The sequence below is a fragment of the Otolemur garnettii genome, unplaced genomic scaffold (assembly GCF_000181295.1).
Source record: "Otolemur garnettii isolate 467f Iridium unplaced genomic scaffold, OtoGar3 scaffold00116, whole genome shotgun sequence".
NCBI lineage: Eukaryota > Metazoa > Chordata > Mammalia > Primates > Galagidae > Otolemur > Otolemur garnettii.
Window position 1 is genome coordinate 5,859,052 of NW_003852511.1, and position 23,809 is coordinate 5,882,860.

The following is a 23,809-nucleotide window of genomic DNA, read 5'->3' on the forward strand; positions in this document are numbered from 1 at the left end:
CCTTGGTAGAGTGCTGTGGTGTCACAGCTCATAGCAACCTCAAACTCCTGGGCTCAAGTGATCCTTGCCTCAGCCTCCCCAGTAGCTGGGAGTACAGTTATTTATTTATTTATAAATGAATAACGCCTGGCTATTTTTTTTTTTTTGAGACAGAGTTTCAAGCTGTTGCCCTGGGTAGAGTGTCATGGTGTCACAGTGTACAGCAACCTCAAACTCCTGGGCCCAAGTGATTCTCTTGCCTCAGCCTCCCAAGCAGCTGGGACTACAGGTGCCCCCCATAACACCTGGCTATTTTTTTTTTGTTGTTGTTGCAGTTGCTATTGTTGTTTTTTAGCTGGCCCAGGCCGGGTTTGAACCCACCACCCTGGTGCATGTGACCGGCACCCTACCAACTGAGCTATGGGTGCTGCCACACCCGGCTATGTTTTAGAGACCAGGTCTCACTCTTGCTCAGGCTGGTCTGCAATTCCTGAGCTCAAGCAATCCACCAGCCTCGGCCTCCCAACTCAGGTTTCTTTAGTTCTCAGGCTTTGGAGACAGGGTTTACTGTTGATTTCACCTGGTGGGGCTTAACTTCCTCTCCATTTCCCCAGGTATTTTCTTGGTCCCAATTATTTACTTTCCATCATTTTTGAGCCCAGAAATGTTGCTTCGAGTGTCTTTATTGTGTCTTAAATAGCAAACACATATCGAGAATATTCTAGAGCAGTTAGACATGACATGTGTTTATTATATAAGTTACCGAATAAACTACAGTGAATATGAAGGAGGCAGTAAGAGGGAAATGTATACTACTTGAGAGCGGGGGTAGGCGTTGTGTCCTTCAGAATGGGTAGTCAGGAAAGGCTTCTGAGGAGATAATATTTTCTTTTTTTTTTTTTTGTAGAGACAGAGTCTCACTCTATTGCCCTTGGTAGAGTTCTGTGGGATCACACAGCTCACAGCAACCTCCAACTCCTAGGCTTAGGCGATTCTCTTGCCTCAGCCTCCCGAGTAGCTGGGACTATAGGTGCCCGCCACAACGCCTGGCTATTTTATTTTGTTGCAGTTTGGCCGGGGCTGGGTTTGAACCCGCCGCTCTTGGTATATGGGGCCGGCACCCTACCCACTGAGCCATAGGCACCGCCTGCGGAGATGATATTTTAATCAAAATGTGAATATATATTAAAAAAAACACCTCCTAGGGTTATTACCCAGATTCAAGTTGATAATTATGTCAAATGCTATGTGCTGTGCTGGCCCATAGTAGGCCATGGGAGTGGGGAGCAGAGAGACTTTCCCTTTAATAGCAGAGAAGTGGGGAGCTTTTCTGCCATACCAGTGCTTTGGCAGGGTGGTAAACATTGGCTGTGCAAACCCATGAAGAAAGGACTTAGTGAGCTCAAGGGAAGGTCTGTGCTAAGGAGCTGGCTTTCTGCCCTGATTTCCTGCTCTGACACCTCTGAGGGTTTCCGGGGGCACCATGGCCTTACTAGTCAGAGAGTTGCTGAGGGGGAGAGGAGGGAAGCAAGGGAGGAGTACTCTGCCCCTGTGGTTGGCCGGGCTAATGAGTTTCCCCAGTTGTGACTTCCTCAGTTTGTTGGGCAGAGGCCTGGTGTCTACTTTGGTGGAGAAAGCAATGACCCTAGAGAGTGACATTAAGTTTGAGAACTCATCCTAAAAAAAGTGCTACATATCTCATTGCTGAATATCATTGCCGTCACCTTTGAACTACCCCCCTTAGGAAGTTATGCACTGCTGTCAGCTCCTAGCCCACCTTTCAAAGCAATTTTGGAACTCTTTTTCTGGAATGGCCATTAGAGCTGTCATCGTATTGCCCTGGATGTCTTGAATTTTATCAAAATATCTCCCTTTCAGTATTTCCTTTAGCTATGGGTAAAGAAAAAAGTCATTGGAGTAGGAAGGAGGGCGTTCCAATGCAGTTATTTGTTTACTGGCTAAAAACTCCCTCACAGATGGTGCTGTGTGAGCTGGTGCATTTTTGTGATACAAGGGCCATGAAGTTCTTGGTGAGAGCTTCAGGTCATTTTGGTCTAACTTTTTCATGCAGCCTTTTCAACACTTCTAAATAGTAATCTTGTCCTGTTGGTACAAATTCATAATGAACAATCTCTTGATATCAATAAAGGTTAGCAACATTGTTTGACTCTTGAGTTGGATTGACAGGACTTTTTTGATTGTGGAGAATTGTCTGACTTCCACTATGCACTTTAATGTTTTGTTCCAGGGGCATATTAGTACACCCATGTTTCATCACCAGTGATAACATGGCCCCAAACATTGTCTTGCCTCTTCAAAAAGTCTTGTTAATCTTTGACTCTCCTTTGCTTTTGTTCATTAGTGAGCTCCTTCAGGACCATTTTTGACACACCTTTCTCATGTTGAGATTTTCAATTATGATTTTTCTGTTTCTCTATTGGTGTTTACTTGGTCTGCTGTGCTTCTCACAGTCAGAGGATGATTTTGACACACAATTTGCAATGTTTTTGTCAGTTCTACTTGTTACTGGCCACCATGACCTCTCTTTCTCAGTGATAAACACTTAATCCATTTGAACACTGCCACTTCCCTCATGGAATTATACCCACAAACTTGGACTAGCATGTCCCTGATTTCACTTCCATTCTTGCCAAGTTTAACATGGAAATTTAACATGTGATCATTGGTCTAATTCCAGTCCAAACAGCATTCAAAACAGTACACAAAAACATGAAACAACAATGAGCACCACTCAGTAAGACACCACCAAATGTGACACGATCACAACTGTGACACACTGATATACCAAGGATAGGAAACCTTCCTGAACTGTTTATACAGTGCTGCCAATGTAAGTGCACGGTGGCAAATTCACAGACTTAATTGTTAGACCTTGTAACAATAAAGTATCAAGCAACAAATTATTTTAATTATTTTAATACAGTGTACAGTGTCATTTAGTACATTTATGATACTATATAACCATTACTTCCACTTAGTTGCAAAACTTTTTTTTTTTTAGAGACAGTCTCACTTTATCACCCTTGGTAGAGTGCCTTGGCATCACAGCTCACAGCAACCTCCAATTCCTGGGCTTAAGTGATTCTCTTGCCTCAGCCTCCTGAGTAGCTGGGACTACAGTTGCCTGCCAGAACGCCCAGCTATTTTTTTGTTGCAGTTTGGGTGGGGTTGGGTTCGAACCTGCCATCCTCGGTATATAGGGCTGGTGCCCTAACCACTGAGCAACAGGTGCTGCCCAGTTGCAAAACATTTTTTTTGGTGAGACAGAGTCTGAAGCTGTCACCCTGGGTAGAGTGCCATGACATCACAGCTCACAGCAACCTCAAACTCTTGGGCTTAAGTGATTCTCTTGCCTCAGCCTCTCAAGTAGCTGGGACTACAGGTGCCTGCCACAACATCCAGCTATTTTTTGGTTGCAGTTGTCATTGTTGCTTTAGCAGACCCGGTCTGGGTTCGAACCCGCCACCCTAGGTGTATGTGGCCAGTGCCCTTGCCGACTGAGCTACGGGCGCCGCCCTGATAAACATTTTTCAAATGTTTTTTGAAAATGTTTTTTCAAAAAGAAATCTCATGCCCTTTAAGCAGTCATTCTCCAATCCTCTTTTGCCCCAAGCCCTGGTGAACAATGGGGGAAGAAACACACTCAAATAAGCTGTAAAGTAATGTGTCCCCCCCGGCCCCCCCCAAGTTATATATTGGCATTAGAAACAGGATCTCTTGGAGATTTTAGTCAAAGGAAAATGATTCCCAGTGAGATTCTTTTTTTTTTTTTTGAGAGGGGAAATAGGATCAGTGAATGGAAGGAGGCAGAGTTTTGTCCCAGTATAGGAGACTATTTTAAGGGAGCATCTGGGAAGTCATGAGTGTCTCCTGTGCCGGAGGTGACCTAGCACAGGCTGGCTGGCTTCCTGGATCCTGGGGAGCATTTTGCAGAGGGCTCTCTTTTCCACCGGCTTCCCAGAAGCCCAGGCTTTCCCCCTGTTGGGTGCCTCCCTCCTTTGGCAGGATCTGGAACTCTGCATTTATTGCAGTGCCAGAGGCAGCTGCCAGGGCATGTGCCTCCTGCAGGTGACCTGGCACCTTATCTCACCTGACCCTATCTCTCTCCTGCCTTTTCCGGATTACCTCCTAGAAATAACCCAAGGCCAAACATTAATTGTGAAACCATAAAACCATGTGAATTTCAGGTGGTTTCCAGTGGCCTGGACTCTTGGTGCCCTGTTATCGAGAAGTGCTGCCTCATCTCCCTGTGGGTGGGGAGGGTGGGGTGGCTGGGATGATGCGGGACCCAGCACTTCAGCCTTCCACCCTAGGAGAGCAGTGGGCAGAGAATGCTTGTATTGCCTGTGGCTTTCATGGGGACTGCTTGAATCTGATACTTGGGGTTTGGGGAGAGACCACAGTAGCATCTCTTAGCATCAACAACTGCTAAAGATGTAATCAGGAGCTCTCCTAGCTCAATGGAGGCTGTAATGGAGGCTGTAATGCACACACATATATATGTGTGTGTAAAGATTTCATGGACATGCATATAGTACTAAAACATGTCCACCACTCGTGCCCTGGTGAACATCCATCTGTTTATCATGTTTTATTCACCCCCAAAACCTTGTGTAGTGCCTGCAACATCAATACATCTATGTTGAACTGATGTGTGATCAGAGACCGAACAAATATTTATGCACCAGCACCTAGTAATCACCTGCATAGGAATATGTATGCAACTTTACAGGCTCCTAAATAGCTCTGTAGGACACGCAGCAGTGATGGGTATAATGAGAGAATAGGATTCCACAGATGTCAAACAGGGCAAAGATGATATTTCAGAGCCAGGCTTGGTGGCTCATGTCTGTAATCCTCACACTTTGGGAGGCTAAGGTGGGTGGATTGCTTGAGCTCAGGAGTTCAAGACCAGCCTGAGCAGGAACAAGACCCTGTCTCTACTAAAAAATAGAAAAACTAGGGCGGCGCCTGTGGCTCAAAGGAATAAGGAACTAGCCCCATATGCCGGAGGTGATGGGTTCAAACCCAACCCTGGCCAAAAATGGCAAAAAAACCCCCCAAAACAAAAAAATAGCCAAGTATTGTGACAGGCACCTGTAGTCCCAGCTGCTTGGAAAACTGGGGCATGAGGATCGCTTGAACCCAGGAGTTTGAGGTTGCTGTGAACTATGACACCATGGCACTCTACTCAGGGGGACAGAGTAAGACTCTGTCTCAAAAAAAAAAAAAAAAGATAGAAAAAAAAGATGTTTTGACTGGGAAGATGACCTCTCAGTTGTGTGCTGGGATGTTTGCATGTACTATCTTACAGATTGACTTGTGTCCCCAGCTAAAATTCATTATGTTGAAGTCCTAGTCCATAGTACCTTAGAATGTGACTCTATTTGGAGATAAGGGCTTTAAAGATAATTAGGGTTAAATGAGTGGGTAGGCCCAATCCAATCTGGTGTCCTTAGGGGAAGAGGAGATTTGGACACGCCAGGAGACACCAAGGATGCATGCACACATGAGAGGCCATGTGAGGACAGGGGAGGAGGGGGCCACCTGCAAGCCAAGCAGAGAAACCAAACCTGCCGGCCTTGATTTCCAACTTCCAGCCTCCAGAACTGTGAGAAAATAGTTTCTGTTGTTCACGCCAGTGCAACCTGTGGTATTTTGTTATGACAGTGCTAGCTAACTAATACACACTCCTGAGCTTTCACCCCTCTCTCCTCCCTGCTTATGCACAGGGGGAGGTGGGATGGAGCAGAGGAGAGCCCATCAGAGCAGGCTGGACCAAGTTCAGAGCCTCCTGGTCTCTTGCAATCTCTTCGAGAAAATGTACTGGGGGCCAGACCAGTAGCTCAAGCCTATAATCCCAGGCTCTGGGAGGCCAAGGCAGGTGGATCACTTGAGTTCAGGAGTTGGAGACCAGTCTGAACAAGAGTGATATCCCTGTCTCTATTAAAAATAGAGAAATTAACCGGGTGTTGTAGTGTGCACCTGTAGTCCTAGCTGCTTGGGAGGCTGAGGCAAGAGGATGGCTTAAGTATAAGAGTTGGAGGTTTCTGTGAGCTACGGCACTCTACTGAGGGCAACATAGTGAGACTCTGTCTCTAAAAAAAAAAGGCTGTCTGAGAACTTCCCTGGACTGTTTATATAAAGAATAATAATGAGGGAAGAAAATAGCCCTTAGATTTTTAAAGGGGTGAAGCCCCCAAGCAGGCTGGGGCCAATGTAAAGAAGTATCTATGAAGTGTGTGTGTGTGTTCACATGTTGGTATGGTGGCAGCTCCAGGCTGCACTTTCTATAAAACAGAGTGAGGCTAGTTTCTCTGTGTTCTGCACACCCCACAGCCTGGGACTGGGAGGCAAGAACTCTGGCATCAGTTTTGGGCTTTACCACCAACTTGTCATATGGACTTGAGCAAATTGCTTCATTTCCACAGGCTCTGGATTCCCATTTGTCCTGGGGTTGCCCGTCTCACAGAGGTCCAGTGAGGATCCTAGGAGCTCAGAGAGCCACAAGTGTTTTGAAGAGTTAAGAGCATTTCCTAGTGGCCAGGGCTTACTTTTCAATGGGCAAAAAGAATTTCAGATATTCCAGCATCATCGACAATGAATGTGCCAAGCCCTGCAATGTTCATAGGATAAAATATTGAACACAGCATTGTTTTGACTCCCGAGGGGAAAGAAGACCCACAGGTGGCTCGGTGCCTGTAGCACAGTGGTTATGGTGCCAGCCATATACACTGAGGCTGGCAGGTTTGAACCTGGCCCTGGTCTGCTAAACAACAATGACAGCTGCAATAAGAAAATAGCCAGGCATTGTGGTGCGTGCCTGTAGTCCCAGCTACTTGGGAGGCAAGAGAATCACCTAAGCCTAGGAGCTTGAGGTTGCTGTGAGCTGTGATGCCCTGGCACTCTACTCAGGGTGACAAAGTAAGACTTTGAAAGGAAAAAAAAAAAAAGAAGACCCATGGGAGAGGGTGACCCCAGGCAGTCAGCCTTATACTGGGATATAGTATCACATGCTGAGTGTTAAGGAGGCTGTGGGAGTTGGAAAATGTTCCACAGAGGAAGTGAGGATTGGCTCGATTTAGTTGGGGAGAGGGGAGTACTCAGAGTAGAAGGGTGTGGGCCTGGCACCCAACCTGGGAGTCAGAAGAGGAACACTGCCTCACCAGGGTTACAAATGGTAAAGATTAAATGGGAAAACAAGAGTAGCCAGGTTAATTTTTGAGTCCTTCCTGGAACTGACCCAGTCCAATGGTTAATCCATTTGACCCCTACATGTAAAACAACCTGAAGATCCAGAGTAGCTCAGAGCAGAGCTTAGGGGTGCCTTGGAGGTAACCCGGCTTAAGCTTGACACTTTTCCAGAGGCAAAACTGAAGCCAAGAAAAGACAGAGGGACTGAGAGTTTGCAGTTCCTGTGCTCCAGGGATGTCATGGGCTGACCAGAGCTCTCCGTGTTCCTCCTTGCTAGCTGATAGCTACCATTCTACTAGAAGGGCTTCAGGCCCACAGTTCTAGGTGTTGATCCATCTCAAAATGCTGTTTTGCTTCTGGCAAGGGGAACATTTCTAGTAAACTGTGCTTCGGCTCACGATAACTCAGTGTAAGTGGGGGATAAACCCTTTCCTGAGAGTCAGTCTTAACTGGGAAAGAAAGCACGAAGGTATTCAGTGCAAGAAAAAGGTAAGGATAGCCAGTCTGGAGGTTTTGAGCTTGGTTTTAGAATTAGACAAATGATTTTTCTTCTTAAAAGCAATATCACCTTTCTAAAGAGGAACTAGAAAACACAGAGAGCAATAACAGAAGAAATAAACCCCAATGTTCTATCTTCCCTCTCTCCCTTAGATGGCCATATTGACACCTAAGTAAGTGTCCTCCCCAGTCTTCCCAAGCGTATTTTGTGTGTATATATGCAATGCATTCATGCCAGTGTCTATGTGTGTGTATATGTTGATATTATTTATATGTGTACTGTATGTATATGTGTGTGTATGTATTGATTTATTTTATTTTACTTTATTTTATTTTATTATTTTAGAGAGTTTCACTCTGTTGTCCTGGTTAGAGTGTCTGAGTGAGATTTGTGTACGGCTATTGGGAGAAGAGGCTGAAGATGTAGCTTCAGACCTCACTGTGAAGGATGTTATGTGCCAGGCCAAGGAATTTTTTTTTCTTTTGTTATAAAAAAGATTTTATTAGGCATGAGGGGGTGTTCCACTCTCACCTTACCCTATGCTCTCATCTTACTTTGTACTGTCTCAAGCTCCTTCCTGGGTTAGAGGGCAGAGCCTCCATAGACACAAGGAACAAAGGTGGGGCAAGAACAGAGTAAGGGCAACACAAACAGAAGAACAGTTCTAGGCCCAAGGTCTTCCTCCTCCCCCACCAATTAGTTTACTTAAATCTGGCCAGTCAAATATCTAGGTCATCATCTGGGTCTTCTTGGTCTAGGTCTCGTCATAGGCATCTGGCTCATAGAAGATGTGGCTGGTAGCCTGGCCTTGCCCAGGGCACAGTAGAGCCTGCTGTTTTTCAGAGCTGAACTGGAAGGGCAGAGTCAGGCTATCTTTGGCTTCTCTCTCTTTCTTAGACAGTCGAAGGTTAAAGGTCAAATGAGTCATGGGGTCCACCAGGGATGTATGAGGATCTGGGTGGGGCTGAGATTCTACAGGGGGTCCCTCTTGGACATCCAGGCTGAAGTCTGGAAGGATGGAGAACCAATTAGTCTGGTGAGTTGGGCGCTGTTGAGGCCTACGGCAAAGGATGTAGGCTGAAGCCTGGCCCACTGTACCCCCAACAATCACCTCAGTCTGAGCAAGGCTGCTCAATGCTCCCAGGGGGCCTGGGCCATGAAGCTCTTCATGTAGTAAGCCCAGCACACATACCTGCTGCACTGAGGAGCTGCCACCAGGGGAGGAGTTCTGATGGCTTAGAGCATGCAGGTTCTGGTGGAGTGTGGTACAGGGAAGGTGAGGCAAAAGCCAACTGAGTGAATCAAGAGCAATGGTGACAGGCCCAGGATCTGTCCTCCTGCACATGGCTGTCAAGGCTCCCAGTGGTCCCCCCAGGAAGGGCCTCCCCATTTTTTCAGCAGTTGAGAGGGTCTCTGAAGAGGTCATGGTAAACCAGACAGTTATTGATATCTGAGGTAAAACCTTCATGAAACTCTTCCTTGCTCACTTCACAGCCCAGGATGTGGACTTGCTCCCTACACAGCGCAGATTTCTTGATAAGCGCCTTCAAAAGACTGCGCCCTTCCCATTCTACGCTATCCCGAAGCAGCACCAAGCCGCCAAAGGCTAACAGCGAGTCCAACATCTCCGACTTGCGCCAGGTCCTCCCTGATGGCGTCAAGGCCCACAGCCCGCCCCCTCCAGATGAAAGGGGCGGGTCATTGATTCCTCCCACCATTAAGACCTAACATAGGCTGGAAAGAGAGGTAATTACGTTCAATATTCCCTGGAGGAGCTCAATGTAGGGTATACGCCCAAGCTCTGGCGCACATTTGTAGGGACCACATCATGGTCTACATAGCCACTGCAACAAGGGCGGGAAGAGCAGTTGGGGCGGTTGTCAATGGAAAGGGGAGGAGAAATCCCCACGAGGCCGCCGCCACAGTCCTGACCACCGGAGCAAGGGCTTTATTTTTTTTTTTTTTTTGAGACAGAGTCTCACTATGTCCCCTTGGGCAGAGTGCCATGGCTTCACAGCTCATAGCAACCTCCAGCTCTTGGGCTTAAGCGATTCTCTTGCCTCAGCCTCCCAAGTAGCTGGGACTACAGGCGTCTGCCGTAATGCCCAGCTATTTTTTGGTTGCAGTTGTCATTGTTGTTTAGCAGGCCTAGGCTGGGCTCGAACCTGCCAGCTTTGGTGTATGTGCTGGAGCCCTACTCACTGAGTATCGGCGCAAGCCAGGCCAAGGAATTTAGACTTCATCCTGTGTCAAAAAGGAACCATGAAGTTTCCACTGGGGGAGTCCTATATTCACATATTTATTTTGAGAAAATCTCTCTGGCAGCAGCCTGAGGGAGGTGCTGGAGGTGAAGAGTCTGGGGGTAGGGGACAGCAGTTAGAGGGTCAGCCCAACAGCTCCGGTGACTGGTGATGAGGTTTGATCTGAGGCAGGGGTCATGGCAGTAGAGAGGGGAGGACATATTCAAGATGTCTAATGGATCTTCCCTTGGGTAACTAACTGGGTATTTGGTTGTGCAGGAGCTGGTCAGGGAAGAGGAGAGTTTTTGGTGGAGAAAGTAATGGCTTCTGTTTTGGATGTAGGACATTTAAGGGGTGCACCACCCAGGAAGGTTGTGCAGTCAGCTTGTGAACTATAGGTCTGAAGCTTCAGAGAGGGATGGGGTCTTCTCACATTGTTTCCTCCAGTTCGTTGTTCAGGCCACACTGCCCTTCCCAGAGGGCAGGGACCTTGGCTTTTTTGTTCAGTGCTCTATCCTCAGGGGAAAGTATAATGCCTGGCACAGAGTCGATGTTCAATGAGTGTTTGTTGAGTGAATAAATGAATGTAGCAAAAGCCTGGAAATGAAGCAGGAGAAAAGGATGCACATTGACCTTAAAGGGATTTGAGGGGCTCGGCGCTCTTAGCTCAATGAGTAGGGTGCCAGCCACATACACCGAAGTTGGCAGGATTGAGCCAGGCCCAGGCCTGCTAAACAAGAATGATAACTGCAACCGAAAAATAGCCAGGTGTTGTGGCAGGTGCCTGTAGTCCCAGCTACTTGGGAGGCTGAGGCAAGAGAATCACCTGAGCCCAAGAGTTTGAAGTTGCTGTGAGCTGTGACGCCACTGCACTGTACCGAGGGCAACATAGTGAGACTCTGTCTCAAAAAAAACGATGCGAGGGGGCTCGTGCCCATAGCTCAGTGAATAGGGTGCCGGCCATACACACCAAGGCTGGAGGGTTCAAACCTGGGCCAAGCCTGCTAAACAGTGATGACAACTGAAACCAAAAATTAGCTGGGCGTTGTGGTGGGCGCCTGTAGTCCCAGCTACTCGGGAGGCTGAGGCAAGAGAATCTCCAGAGTTTGAGGTTGCTGTGAGATGTGATGCCATGGCACTCTACCCAAGGCGACATAGTGAAACTCTGTCTCAAAAAAAAAAAAAAAAAAGGGATCTGAGGGGACTCTGAGAGCAGAGAAGCTCCCTCCACAGTCAGAGGAAGACCCTGGAATCCTTTCTGTGTTAAGATTTTTCTTGGTAACAAAAATGACATTAAAAATGATAAGGTAAGAGTGAAAGTGTCTGGATTCAAATTCCCCTCATCCTAGATGTATGAACTTGAATGAACGCCTCAATTTCCTTATTTGTAAATTGGGATGATAATGGTATCTACCACTCGTGGTTGTTGTGGGGATTAAATGGGACTTCCCATGGCATGTTCAATAAATACTGGCTATTTTTTAAATTAAATATGACTTCATGCTAGGTAGTGTGCAAAGGACTTTCAATGCAAATTCTGTTTTTTTTAAACATATACCTGTGTTTATTAGGTTTCCACTTTTTGCCTTCACAGAATTAAAAAGACTTAAAATGTAATAACAATAACAATGTTTAAGATAAGGACTAGAAACAAAAACCTTGTAAAGAATGAACGAAAAAAAAGAATGAATGAAGATAAATACATTCAGAAAAGAAATCAGATGATTGCTGCCTCAAAATATTAAGCAATAATAATAATAATATTGCAAAGAAAGTAGCATTCACATTGTCAAATAAGGGTATGTCTATTATAGAATGCTTTGAATCTGGCTCAGTGCCTATGGCTCAAGTGGCTAAGGCGCCAGCCACATACACCTAAGGTGGCGGGTTTGAATCTAGCCCGGCCTGCCAAACAACAATGATGGCTGCAACCAAAAAATAGCCGGGCATTGTGGCGGGTGCCTGTAGTCCCAGCTACTTGGGAGGCGGAGGCAGGAGAATCGCTTGAGCCCAGGAGTTGGAGGTTGCTGTGAGCTGTGATGCCACAGCACTCTACCCAGGGTGACAGCTTGAGGCGCTGTCTCAAAAAAAAAAAAAAAAAAAAAAAAAAAGAATGCTTTGAATCTGAGGTCTGGTATGGAGTCATCAGTTAACTTCTTATTTTATTTTCCAAAGTCTCAAAAAATAAACAACTAATATTTATAAATAAAAGTAAAAGATAATTTCAAAAAACAGATCATGCCAAATCTTATAGACAATAGAAAACGAAGAAATATTTCAAAATCATTCTACTTAATCTGGATTACTAATTAAGAGAATTAAGAATCTGCAAATTCTTAATTCTCTTAATTAGTAATCTGGTGAGATAGGCATTTATTTTTAATTTTTTTAAAGAAAAAAAATGGTTGCTCTATGCTGAAGCGCCCTGGTGTCAACCTAGTTCCCAGTTACCTCAATCTCCTGGGTTCAAGCAATCTTCCTACCTCAGCTTCCAAGGTAGCTGGGACCACAGGTTCCTGATGCCACACCCAGATAAGTTTTCTATTTTTAGTAGAGATAGGCTCTCACTTTACTCAGGCAGATCTGAAACTCCTGACCTCAAGCAATCCTCTTGCCTCTACTTCTAAGAGTGCTAGGATTAACAGCAGTGAGCCACCATGCCTGATTCTAATTTTTTATTTTTTTCTGGTTTCTCCAAGAAAGAAAGACTTTTTTTTTTTTTTTTTTAAATTTTAAGAGACAGAGTCTCACTATATCACCCTCTGAGTGCTGTGGCGTCACAAGCTCACAGCAACCTCAAACTCTTGGGCTTAAGCAATTCTCTTCCCTCAGCCTCCCAAGTAGCTGGGACTATAGGCGTTCACCACAATGCCCAGCTATTTTTTTGTTGTAGTTGTTGCAGTTGTCATTGTTGTTTAGCTGGCCTGGGCTGGATTTGAACCCACCACCCTTGGTGTATGTGGCCGGTGCCGTGACCATTGCTCCACCAGCACCTACATTCATGTTTTAACAACAAAAATGAAAAAAATTTCATGTTTTTTGGTTGAAGAAATAGAAACTTGGAAAGAAGTAGTGACTGAATTCCACATTTACCAGTTGGGAGGTAGAGGCACTGGGAGTTAGGCCCAGGTTTGTCTGGCTTTGCTGCTTGTGCTCTGAAACATCACACCAGGCTGCACCCCTGCAGATGTGGACCTGGAGTCCTGGCGTGGTGAAGTAAGCCAGCCTCAGAGGCTGGGCAGAACTCAGAGGTCCTGCCTCCTAGGCCTTAGCTATGTAAGCCTGTAGAGAACCTCCCTGAAAGGATAGCACAAAGGTATCCAAGATGAGGGCCACCTCCAAAATCAGTCTTCCTACCTCTGACTGGGAAGACTGGGTGGGGGCCCTGGGAGACCTCATGATGCGTACAGCCTGGTGATCCACTGGAACTCATAGACCAGGATTTTTATGACCAGTCATTACATTTCTCCCCAGTATCTAGAACCTTTGGGTAGGATAAGAGACTTCAATAAAAACACGATCTTTCCCTTTGACCACTTAATCTTTAATTACCTCCCCACTCACTCACTTAATTGATACCATGATAAGAGAAAATGACGTTTGAATGAATTCATTGACACTATACTCTTCTGAGGAAACACTCTTTTCTGTGCATAGATGCACGTGTCACACACAGGCTCAGCTGCCACATGCAGACATGTGCCTCCTGTGGCATGTGCATCCACAGCGGTCTGCTTCTTCCTGGGAACACAAACAACCGTGCAAGGAACTTGCTGCATGGGTAAAGACTTTTATGTACTTAACTGTACACAAGAAGCAACCCCCTGCTCCCCACCAAACAGTCACAAACAAACAACAACAAAAAAAACATACTGAAAGTCAAAAATCAAATTTCATCAAACCCTCAGATGACTCTTAAATTTAAATGTGGAAGGATAGAGGCTAAGAAAAAAAAAGGGTATTAGTTTTCATTTATTGAGTGCTCTCTAAAGGCTTGGAATTGCGTTAAGCCCTTTACAAAAAGTGTCTCACCCACTCTTCGTAGCAACTCTATGAAACAGATATTTGTACCCCAGTTGTTCCTGTGGGGGAAGTTTCAGTGCCCCCAGGGATTGCATATACATTGGAATTTGGAAGCCTTTTGAATAGCTTGCCAAGGTCACAGAAGCAAACTTTGCAGTAGCTATATTCTGACTACAAAACCTTTGTTCTTAACCACTGAGATCGTATCTGTCTGTATTATTTATTTATTTATATTTTCAGAGACAGGCTCTTGCTCTGTTGCCCAGGCTGGAGTGCCCCCTGAAGTGGTGTGGCAATTTTTAGTTTTTTGAGGAACCTCCGTACTGTTTTGTCCTGTGGCTGTACTAATTTACATTTCCACCAGCATTTGTTATTTTTTTGTCTTTTTGGTGATCACTGTCCATGATAACTGGCATGAGAGGCTATCTCACTGTGGTTTTGATTTGCGTTTCCGTAATGATTAGTGATGTAGAGCATTTTTTCATTTGAATGCCATCTTTTGAGATATATCTATTCAGATCATTTTAGTGGCATTAAATACCTTCATAGAGTTGTGCCACCATTGTCAATACCTATTTCCAGAACTTTCTTGTCATCCCAAACAGAAACTGTGTCCATTAAATAATTCAACTCTCTCTTACTCCCCATTCCACAGTCCTTGGTAACAACTCTAACTTTTTTTCCAGGTTATGTGTATATATATATATTTTTGGTTCCCAGGTTATGGATAAGATATGTTCCTGAGAATGTGTTTGGCTTGGATTTGTAGGTAACTCAGATCCCTGATAAACAACACATATACCGTAATAATAATAACAATAGATCCCCAGTGAGATGGCTGACTAGAGACAGCTTTTGCCAGAGGCTCCAGTCCAGAAGGAGAAATATTGGACTGAAGTGAACTTGGAGCAATTTAAGTTGAGGGGTTGAACATAAAGAGAAGAAATCAAGGTACTCAGCATCCCCATGGAGATGAGCACAGACGTGAAAGAGGAAGGGAGAGAATAGAAATAAAAGGAACCGTAACATAATGGCTCATATGTGTAATAATAGATAATACCATGTAATACTGTACTGCTACTACAAATACCCCTGTACTATATTAATAAATTATGGAAACTATTGTGCTCTTTCTTTTTTTTTTTTATTATTTCAGATTAATATGAGGGTACATACAATTAGGTTACATTTTTTACATTTGTTAGGAAAAAGTTCAAATTATATTTGAGTCATTCACCCTAGGAAGTGTAAGGTGTACCCCTGCACTGTATTTGTTAGGTGGGAGCTTACTGAACCCCTTCTTTCCTGTCCCTTTGAATTTAACTGTGAGTACTCTTTCTTTTAATTCAAACAAGCAGAACATAAAAACTTCATACAAAATATTTAGATAAGAGATAGGAGAAATTAAAAAAATAGAATATTAAAGGTTAACACCTAATGTTGATTCGATGTCTTGCTTACTGAAAGAAGCATTTATAAAAAAATTTTTTTTTTTTTTTTGGAGACAGAGCCTCAAACTGTCCCCCTGGGTAGAATGTAGTGGCATCACAGCTCACAGCAACCTCCAATTCCTGGGATCAAGGGGGTCTCCTGCCTCTGCCTCCCAAGTAGCTGGGACCACAGGCGCCCACCACAACGCCTGGCTATTTTTTGGTTGCAGCCGTCATTGCTATTTGGTGGGCCCGGGCTGGATTCGAACCTGCCACTTTAGGTGTATGTGGCTGGCGCCCTAGCCACTTGAGCCATAGGCGCTGAGCTAGCATTTATAAATTTTAAAATTATTTTATTTATTCATTTTTTATGGTTTCCAGGTTAATTTGAGGATACACTGTTTGCATTTTTTAGGTTGAGTCCCTATTATAATTGTGTCCCTTCCCCAAGAGGTGTGCCATATCCCCTAACATTGTGCCCATTAAATAGGTCCACACCCATCTCCCTTCCCCCTCCCCTCTCCTGGCTCCCTCATTCCCGTCTCCCCCACCTTGAATTGAGTTTTTCTCTTATGTGGGCAAGTATTAGATAGCCTACTGTCTTCATATTACAATTGAGTCCATTGGATTCTTGCAATGCTTTACTAAGAAAAATGTGCTCCAACTCCATCCAGGTTAATACAAAAGGTGTAAAGTTTCTATCTTTTTAATGGCTGAATAGTATTTCATGGTATACATATACCACGGTTTGTTAATTCATTCCTGGATTGATGGGCATTTCAGTTGTTTCCGTATCTTGGTGATTGTAAATTGAGTTGTGATAAACAATCTACTGCAAAGGTCCTTATGATAGAATGATTTTTTTCCCCTTCTGAGTAGATGCCTAGTCATGGGATTGCAGATTCAAATGGGAGGTCGAATTTGAGTTCTTTGAGGATTCCTGAAAGGAGCATTTTTGAGGCAAGAGGATAGGCTGACATTAATCGGAAGATGAAAATGGAGAAGGTACTGGAGAGGAGACAGTGGGTGCTGCAGAATCAGGGTTTGATTCTGAATCAGGATTTGATTCTGCTTCTGGAGGACAAGAGCTTACCCTTGAGGTCAGTTTCTTAAAAAAGATATCTAGGGTTGTTTGCACAGCCTTTTTCTCTTTTTCATCGTCGATGGCCTTGTAGCAGCTGATGTTCTCATGGGCTGCACAGTGGTGTGTAAAGCGCTCAGTGTTGGGCTCTTGCTCCTCAGAGCTTAGTAACTCCTGCTGCGATGAGATGAAGGGTTTCAGCTAATCCTTTTGTTGTAAACTTTCATGGCTCTGGGTCTTCTGATTCTTTGTGTTCCTGTGTTTCTATCAGCTGCTTTTATCTATCTATGAGACCAGCCGCTGGCTTGAAGATGCTGCACCAATGAGCTGCTTGGGCTACGTGGGTTTGTTCATATGTGCAGACGATGACATTAAGTGCTGTGGCATCATAGCTCACAGTAACCTCCAATTCCTGGGCTTAGGCGATTCTCTTGCCTCAGCCTCCCAGTAGCTGGGACTAAAGGCTCCTGCCACAATGCCCAGCTATTTTTTCGTTGCAGTTTGGGTGGGGCTGGGTTTGAACCTATAGTATGTGGGGCCTATAGTATATGAATCCTCAGTATATGGGGCCGGTGCTCTACCCACTGAGCCACAGGCGCCACCCTTATTTATTTATTTATTTTTGAGACAGAGTCTTACTATGTTGCTCTTGGTAGAGAGCTGTGGTATCACAGCTCACAGCAACCTCAGTCTCTTGGGCTTAAGCTATTCTCTTGCCTCAGCTCCCAAGTAGCTGGGACTATAGGTACCCACCACAACACCTGGCTATTTTTTGGTTTTAGTTATCATTGTTGTTCGGTAGGCTCAGGCTAGATTTGAACCTGCCAGCTCTGGTGTGTTCAACTGATGCTCTAGCCGCTGAGCTACAGGTGCTAAGCCAGCTTCTGAATTATTAATTACTTAATTATCCTTATTGGGAGCCTTGAGAGTCCACAGACTGTCATAAGTTGGGTTGTCTGTAACCCAGGAGCTGCCTGTATTCTTTTATTTATTTATTTATTTTTTTTTGAGAGAGAGTCTCACTCTGTGCTGTGGCTCTCAGCCCCCTCAAATTCCTGGGCTTAAAAGATCCTCCTGTCTCAGCCTCCCAAGTAGTTGGGACTATAGGCACCTGCCACCATGCCTATCTAGTAAAGGCGTTTTTTTTGTTTTTAGTAGAGATGGGGTCTTGCTCTTGTTCAGGCTGGTCTTGAACTCCTGAGATCAAGCAATCCCCCCACCTCAGCCTCCCAAGTAGTTGGGACTATAGGCACCTGCCACCATGCCTATCTAGTAAAGGCGTTTTTTTTGTTTTTAGTAGAGATGGGGTCTTGCTCTTGTTCAGGCTGGTCTTGAACTCCTGAGATCAAGCAATCCCCCCACCTCAGCCTCCCAGAATGCTGGGATTACAGGCATGAGCCACCACCAGAAAGTATTCTACTTTCTGTCCCTATGAATTTGTCTATTTCAGGTATCTCATATGATGTTGAGTATTTTCTGGATTCACCCATGTTGCAGTGGGTATCAGAATTAGAAAGCACAGGTTTAATAGAAACACAAAGCCAGCAAACCATCTCCTTTCATTGAGCAAAGAGAACATTATCCCAAAGTTGTGTGATGGTCAGAAATCAAGCAGGTTCAGTGCAAGTTTAGACACTGCCTAGATGGTCATTCTTGAACAGGTTTGAAAGGAATTAAAGAGGTTTTGGGAAGATGTTCATGAATAAGGACAGTCCTAAGAAAGATAGGGTTTTCTCTGGTTCCTGGCTCGGGGTCTTTACCTCAGGCAGCCTCAATCAGAAGCTGTTCCTGCCTCCAGTTCTGTAGGCTTCTCTGAGGGGGAGTTGGGAGGATTTGGACAAAGACTCATCACATTGCCTACGACTCCAAAGAAGTCAGTACAATCTAGTGGAAACAGCATTGGAAGGTGGAGGCTTCAGCCTGGCCCTCCTTGTCCTTGCTGTGTGATCTACAAAGCAGCCCCCAACCTTTCTGGCACCAGGGATCAGTTTCACGGAAGACAGTTTTTCCAAGGACAGGGGTTGGGTAGGGTGGGTGATGGTTTGGGGATGATTCAAGTGTATTACATTTATTGTGCACTTTATTTCTGTTATCATTACATTGTACTATATAATGAAATAATTATACAACTCACATAATGCTGAATCAATGGGAACCCTGAGCTTGTTTTCCTGCAACTAGACGGTCCCAGGGCTAGTTTCACTGTCTCAGCTGCACCTCAGATCATTACAAGGAGCACCCAGCCTAGACCCCTCACATGAGCAGTTTACAGCAGTTTACACGCTCTTTTTTTTTTTTTTTTTGAGACAGAGCCTTAAACTATCCCCCTGGTAGAGTGCTGTGGCATCACAGCTCACAGCAACCTCCAACTCCTGGGTTCAAGCGAGTCTCCTGCCTCTGCCTCCCAGGTAGCTGGGACCACAGATGCCCGCCACAATGCCTGGCTATCTTTATATTGCAGCCATCATTGTTGTTTGGAAGGCCCGGGCTGGATTCGAACCCGCAAGCTCAGGTGTATGTGGCTGGCTTTAGCCACTTGAGCCATAGGCACCAAGCCAGTTTACACACTCTTCTGAGAATCTAACACCCTGGCTGATCAGATGGGGGTGAGCTCCAGTGGTGATGCCAGCAATGGGGAGTGGCTGTAAATACAGATGAAGCCTCCCTCCCTCTCCTGCAACCCAGTTTCTAACAGACCATGGACCAGTATTGGTCTGTGGTCCTGGAGATTGAGGCTTTAGTTCTACAAGAACTGTCTTTGAATGCTGGTTTCTGCCTCTACAGAGGACACCATCACGGAGGGTGTTGAAGGTGAAATGGGAGATGTGAAATAAACTTTTTCTGTGCCCATGAGATTACAGTGTTTCTATATGGACTGATCTTTTATCCAAATAGTGGGTGCCAATTTCTTCTACCCTCCAGCAGAATTTCACTGATCATTCATTCACTAAGGGCAGCCCACCGTGGGCACCAGACTCCCAATTTGCTTAGAAACTTTTAGAGACGATAAGCTGCCCTTCTTGCCTCAGAATTGTTTGTGAGCTGGGGAAGGGGAGAGATTTTTGGGAATGAGATGATGAAATCCTTTCTTTCTCCTCCTTTTTCAAACCACCCAAGAGTTGGGGTGGAAGGTGGTTTGAGGGAGAGAACAGCAAAGCTGCTTGGACCAAGGAAAGAGTGGGCTTTGGTGTCTTCATCTGTAAAGTGAGTGATAATATCTTTGTCATGTTTTATTATTTTTTGGTAAGAAATAATGAAATAATGAACATAAGTACCCTGTGAAAGAAAAATGAGCTTGCTGATTGATTGGCTTAGCAAAGCAGGTGGTGGGGTGGCAGGAAGCAGGTCAGCTGGAGGCCTGGAAGTCCTCCCAGGGGAGGGACTACCCTCAGCGTCCAGCACAGTGCCCGGAACATAGAAGACCCTCAATTAGTATGTGTTGAATCAAAGAATGAACTAAATCAGAGTTGAACATTTATGAAGCCAACCAAGTTGCCTTCTATGCCTTTTTTTTTTCTGATGCCTTTCCCCAGTTTTGCAATGTTCCTTTTTCTTTCTTTTCTCTGTTCCTCAGGAGAACGTTTGTAGGACAGGACCTAATGAGAAACAGTGTGGAGCAGTAGAAAGAGCCCTGGATCAGAAATCAGGTTACCAGGGTTTCACCCCTGGCTTTGGGCACTGGATAATCATGGGCCAGTGCCTTCTCTCTGGGCTCACGTTTCTCATCAGTATCAAGATACTTGCCTTGGCCTTCCAGTTCTGGCTTTCCAGATGCGCTCAGATGAAGGTGACAACGTGGCTTCCTCGTAAGGGTATTTGCATTTAAAGGTAGGACAGAGCCCTCGGCTAGAGGAAGGAAGGGCTAGTGGTGAAATTCCTCCTGTGGCTGGGAAGGGCATTTCCCTGACATCACACAATTTAGGAAAGTACAGGTGAGGAGGATCCTCAACCCAGCCCCTGAAACTTGCCAGCTAATAAATTCAGCCCTGACTCACACTCAAGGAAGTAGCAGAAGAAACTGTGGAGTAGTGTCTCTTGCCTGATTGGTCTGAATCCTGATGGGCAGTTGGTGTGAATGGGCCCAGAGCCCTGGACATTCCCTGGCACTTCACTAGAAATTAGGAGGCTTTGTGGGTAAAGGAGGGAATTGCAAGGAAAGAGTTGGTCTTTGGAGAGGCAGGAGGGATTGGGGTTTAGTCACTTGCAAGCTGTGTGACTTCAAGTCTGTTCCATCTGGGTGTCAGTTTCTCCATGTGTCACATAAAGGAGTCAAACCTTTTGACTTCCTTCTACACTTTGGCCACCTGGACCTCCCAATTCCTTGGACACACCATGACCTCTCTCTCTCCTGGGCATTTGTTCACCTGGACTGCTCCCTCACTCCCTCTGCTGTTCCACTTGCCTGACTCACTCCTTCATGTCTTGTCCTATGGGGTCCAGGCTACCTCCTTGTGAGAAAGCACCAGGAGGAATACAATAAGAAGTGAGGGGGACTGTGGAAAACTGGAGAGTGACTGTCCCATTGAAGCTACTCAAGTACTTTTAAAAAGAAAAATGTTTTTATAATAGTAAATACATGTAACTTAAAATTCCATATTAAGCATTTTTAAGCATACAATTCAGTGTTATTGGTTTTTTTTGAGACAAAGTCTCACTCTGTAGCCCTGGGTAGAGTGCTGTGGCATCATAGCTCACAGCAACCTCAAACTCTTAGACTCAAGATATCCTCCTGCCTCAGCCTCCCAAGTAGTTGGGACTACCGGTGCCCACTACAACGCCAGGCTAGTTTTTCTATTAGTAGAGATAGGGTCTCACTCTTGCTCAGGCTGGAGGACTCACATTTCCTGAGCTCAGGTGATCCTGCCTCGGCCTCTCCAAATGCTAGGATTATAGGGGTGCATTCCTGTGCCCACCTGGCCAGTTTGGTGGTGTTAAATACATTCGTAACATGCAGCCATCACCACCGTCCATCTCCATAACTCTTTGTATCTTGTAAAACTGAAACTCTGTACCCATTAAACAATAACTCCCTATTAACTACCCTCAAGCCCTTGGCAACCACCATTCCACTTTCTGTGTCTATAATTTTGTGTACTCTGACTACCTCATGTAATTGGAATCATATAGTATTTATCTTTTTGTGACTGGCCTATTTCACTTAGCATAATATCCTTGAGGTTTATCAGTGTTTCGGCATGTGTTGAAATTTCCTTTTCTTTAAAGGCTGAAATGTATTCCATTGTAAGTATCTACCACACTTGGCATATATATTCATCTGTTGAGGGACATTGGGCTGCTTCCACACTGTGACTGTTGATCTCTGCTTCTGCTATTGGGAAGTTTTACATTTTAAAAAAGGTTAATTTATTTTTCAAGAAGGTCTGAGGGGCCTAGATAATCAGTAATACTACCAGGGAACATTAGTCTACTGCTCCTCTTATCTTTCTCCATGCTTTCTTAGCGGAAGATCTTGGCTAAAGACCTTGCCTGAAGTACGGTAGGGAGAAGAGAGGCCTCTACTATGCCAAGATAGCCCCAGAACAAGACCTTCTGATTCCCCGGCATGTCTGTTGTCTTAGCTCTTAGCTTAGCTTCTGCTGATCCCTCTCTATCCAGTGATTTCAGACCCAGTCATCTCCAAGTGTGACTGAGTGGCTGGAGTGGGGTGGGGGGAGGGGACATCTCAGTGCAGTTCTGCATCTCACCACAAGGTGGCACTGTACCTTCCTTTGCTTTTAGTGTCTATTTTTTTTTGAGACAGAGCCTTAAGCTATCCCCCTGGGTAGAGTGCTGTGACATCACAGCTCACTCCAACTCCTAGGCTCAAGTGAGTCTCCTGCCTCAACCTCCCAAGTAGCTGGGACCACAGGCGCCCACCACAACGGCCAGCTATTTTTTTTTTGGTTGTAGCCATCATTGTTGTTTGGCAGCCTGGGCTGGATTCGAACCTGCCACCTTAGGTGTATGTGGCTGGTGCCTTAGCCACTTGAGCCACAGGCGCCAAGCCTTAGTGTCTATCTTGATGAAAATTTCTAGATTTGCATATTGCCACTCAGCAAATAGAACTGTAATGTGTGGCTACAAAACTCAAAAAGATTTGACTGTCCTGTTTCTAGTTCTATCAGGTTTCAGACAGTTAGCAATAATTTGGTTTCCTTGCCCCTACCCCCACGGGCAGTATGGCTGGGGGTGGCGGCTCATGTCTGTAAATCCTAGCACTCTGTGAGACTGAAATGATTGCTTGAGGTCAGGAGTTCAAAGCCAGCCTGAGCAAGAAGGAGACTCTGTCTCTACTAAAAACGGAAAAATTAGCCAGGCATGGTGCCTGTAGTCCCAGCTACTTGGGTGGCTGAGGCAGGAGGATCTCTTGAGGCCAGGAGTTTGAGGTTGCTATGAGCTATGGTGCCACAGCACTCTAACAGGGGAGACAGAGTGAGACCCTGTCTCAAAAAAAAAAGAAAAAGAAAAAACCATAATTGGCACTTACACTAGAAAGGATAGGGGCTATGAACTCTGACCCTAACCTTATACTTACAGACTTTCCAGAACTTTCTGCCAAAATTTAGGTTCTTTCTTATACATTCTTGAAAAAGAGGCAAAATGGATGCCATAATCTAGTCTTTCTTTTTTCTTGCAAAACTCCCGGAGCCCAAACTTGTAATTCCTCTTTCTCCTTAGATGCTGCTGCTTTCATTCTGCCCTATTATGACTAAGAGTTTGGTACATGCAAAGTACTTATATGTGGGTAAGTTTCTGAAGGGTGGGGCTTGGTCTTCAGGTTGCTTTAATACCTTCTGAAGCACAAAAGTGTATAATACTTCCCTCATCCGCAGAGGACCCCAATACCCACTTTTTTTCTCACCCTTCACCTCTGCTGCCTGGGATGACCTGGGTTTTTCCACTTGCTTTTGTGTTCACATCTCTCTGTCTCTGCTCCTCACCTTCTTGCTGTCTCCGCCTATGGAAATCCTGTCCACCCTTCAAGGCTCAGCTCTAAACTTCCTCCTCTAAGGGAAAGTCTCCCTGGACCTTCTTAGGCCCATCAATCTCCCTTTTACTGTGTTCACAGGCCTTTACTTGTTCACATGTTATCATCACACTCTGTTTTTGTAGTGTACTTACTGGTGTGTGTGCTTTTTGGTTTAAAGCTCTTTGTTCTTTTTAAAAAACAATTCAGGCTTGATGCCTGTAGCTTAGCAGCTAGAGCGCCAGCCACATACACTGGAGCTGGTGGGTTCAAATCCAGCCTGGGCCTGCCAAACAAGGAGAACTAGAACCAAAAAATAGATGGGCGTTGTGGCAGGTGCCTGTAGTCCCAGCTACTTGGGAGGCTGAGGCAAGA

At 45.2% G+C, this 23,809-nt stretch overlaps 1 pseudogene; it reads right to left on the reverse strand.

The window, feature by feature from the left end:
* Positions 1 to 8,370: 8,370 nt before the first annotated feature.
* Positions 8,371 to 9,324, reverse strand: LOC100957555 (annotated as a pseudogene).
* Between the last annotated feature and the right edge of the window lie 14,485 nt (positions 9,325 to 23,809).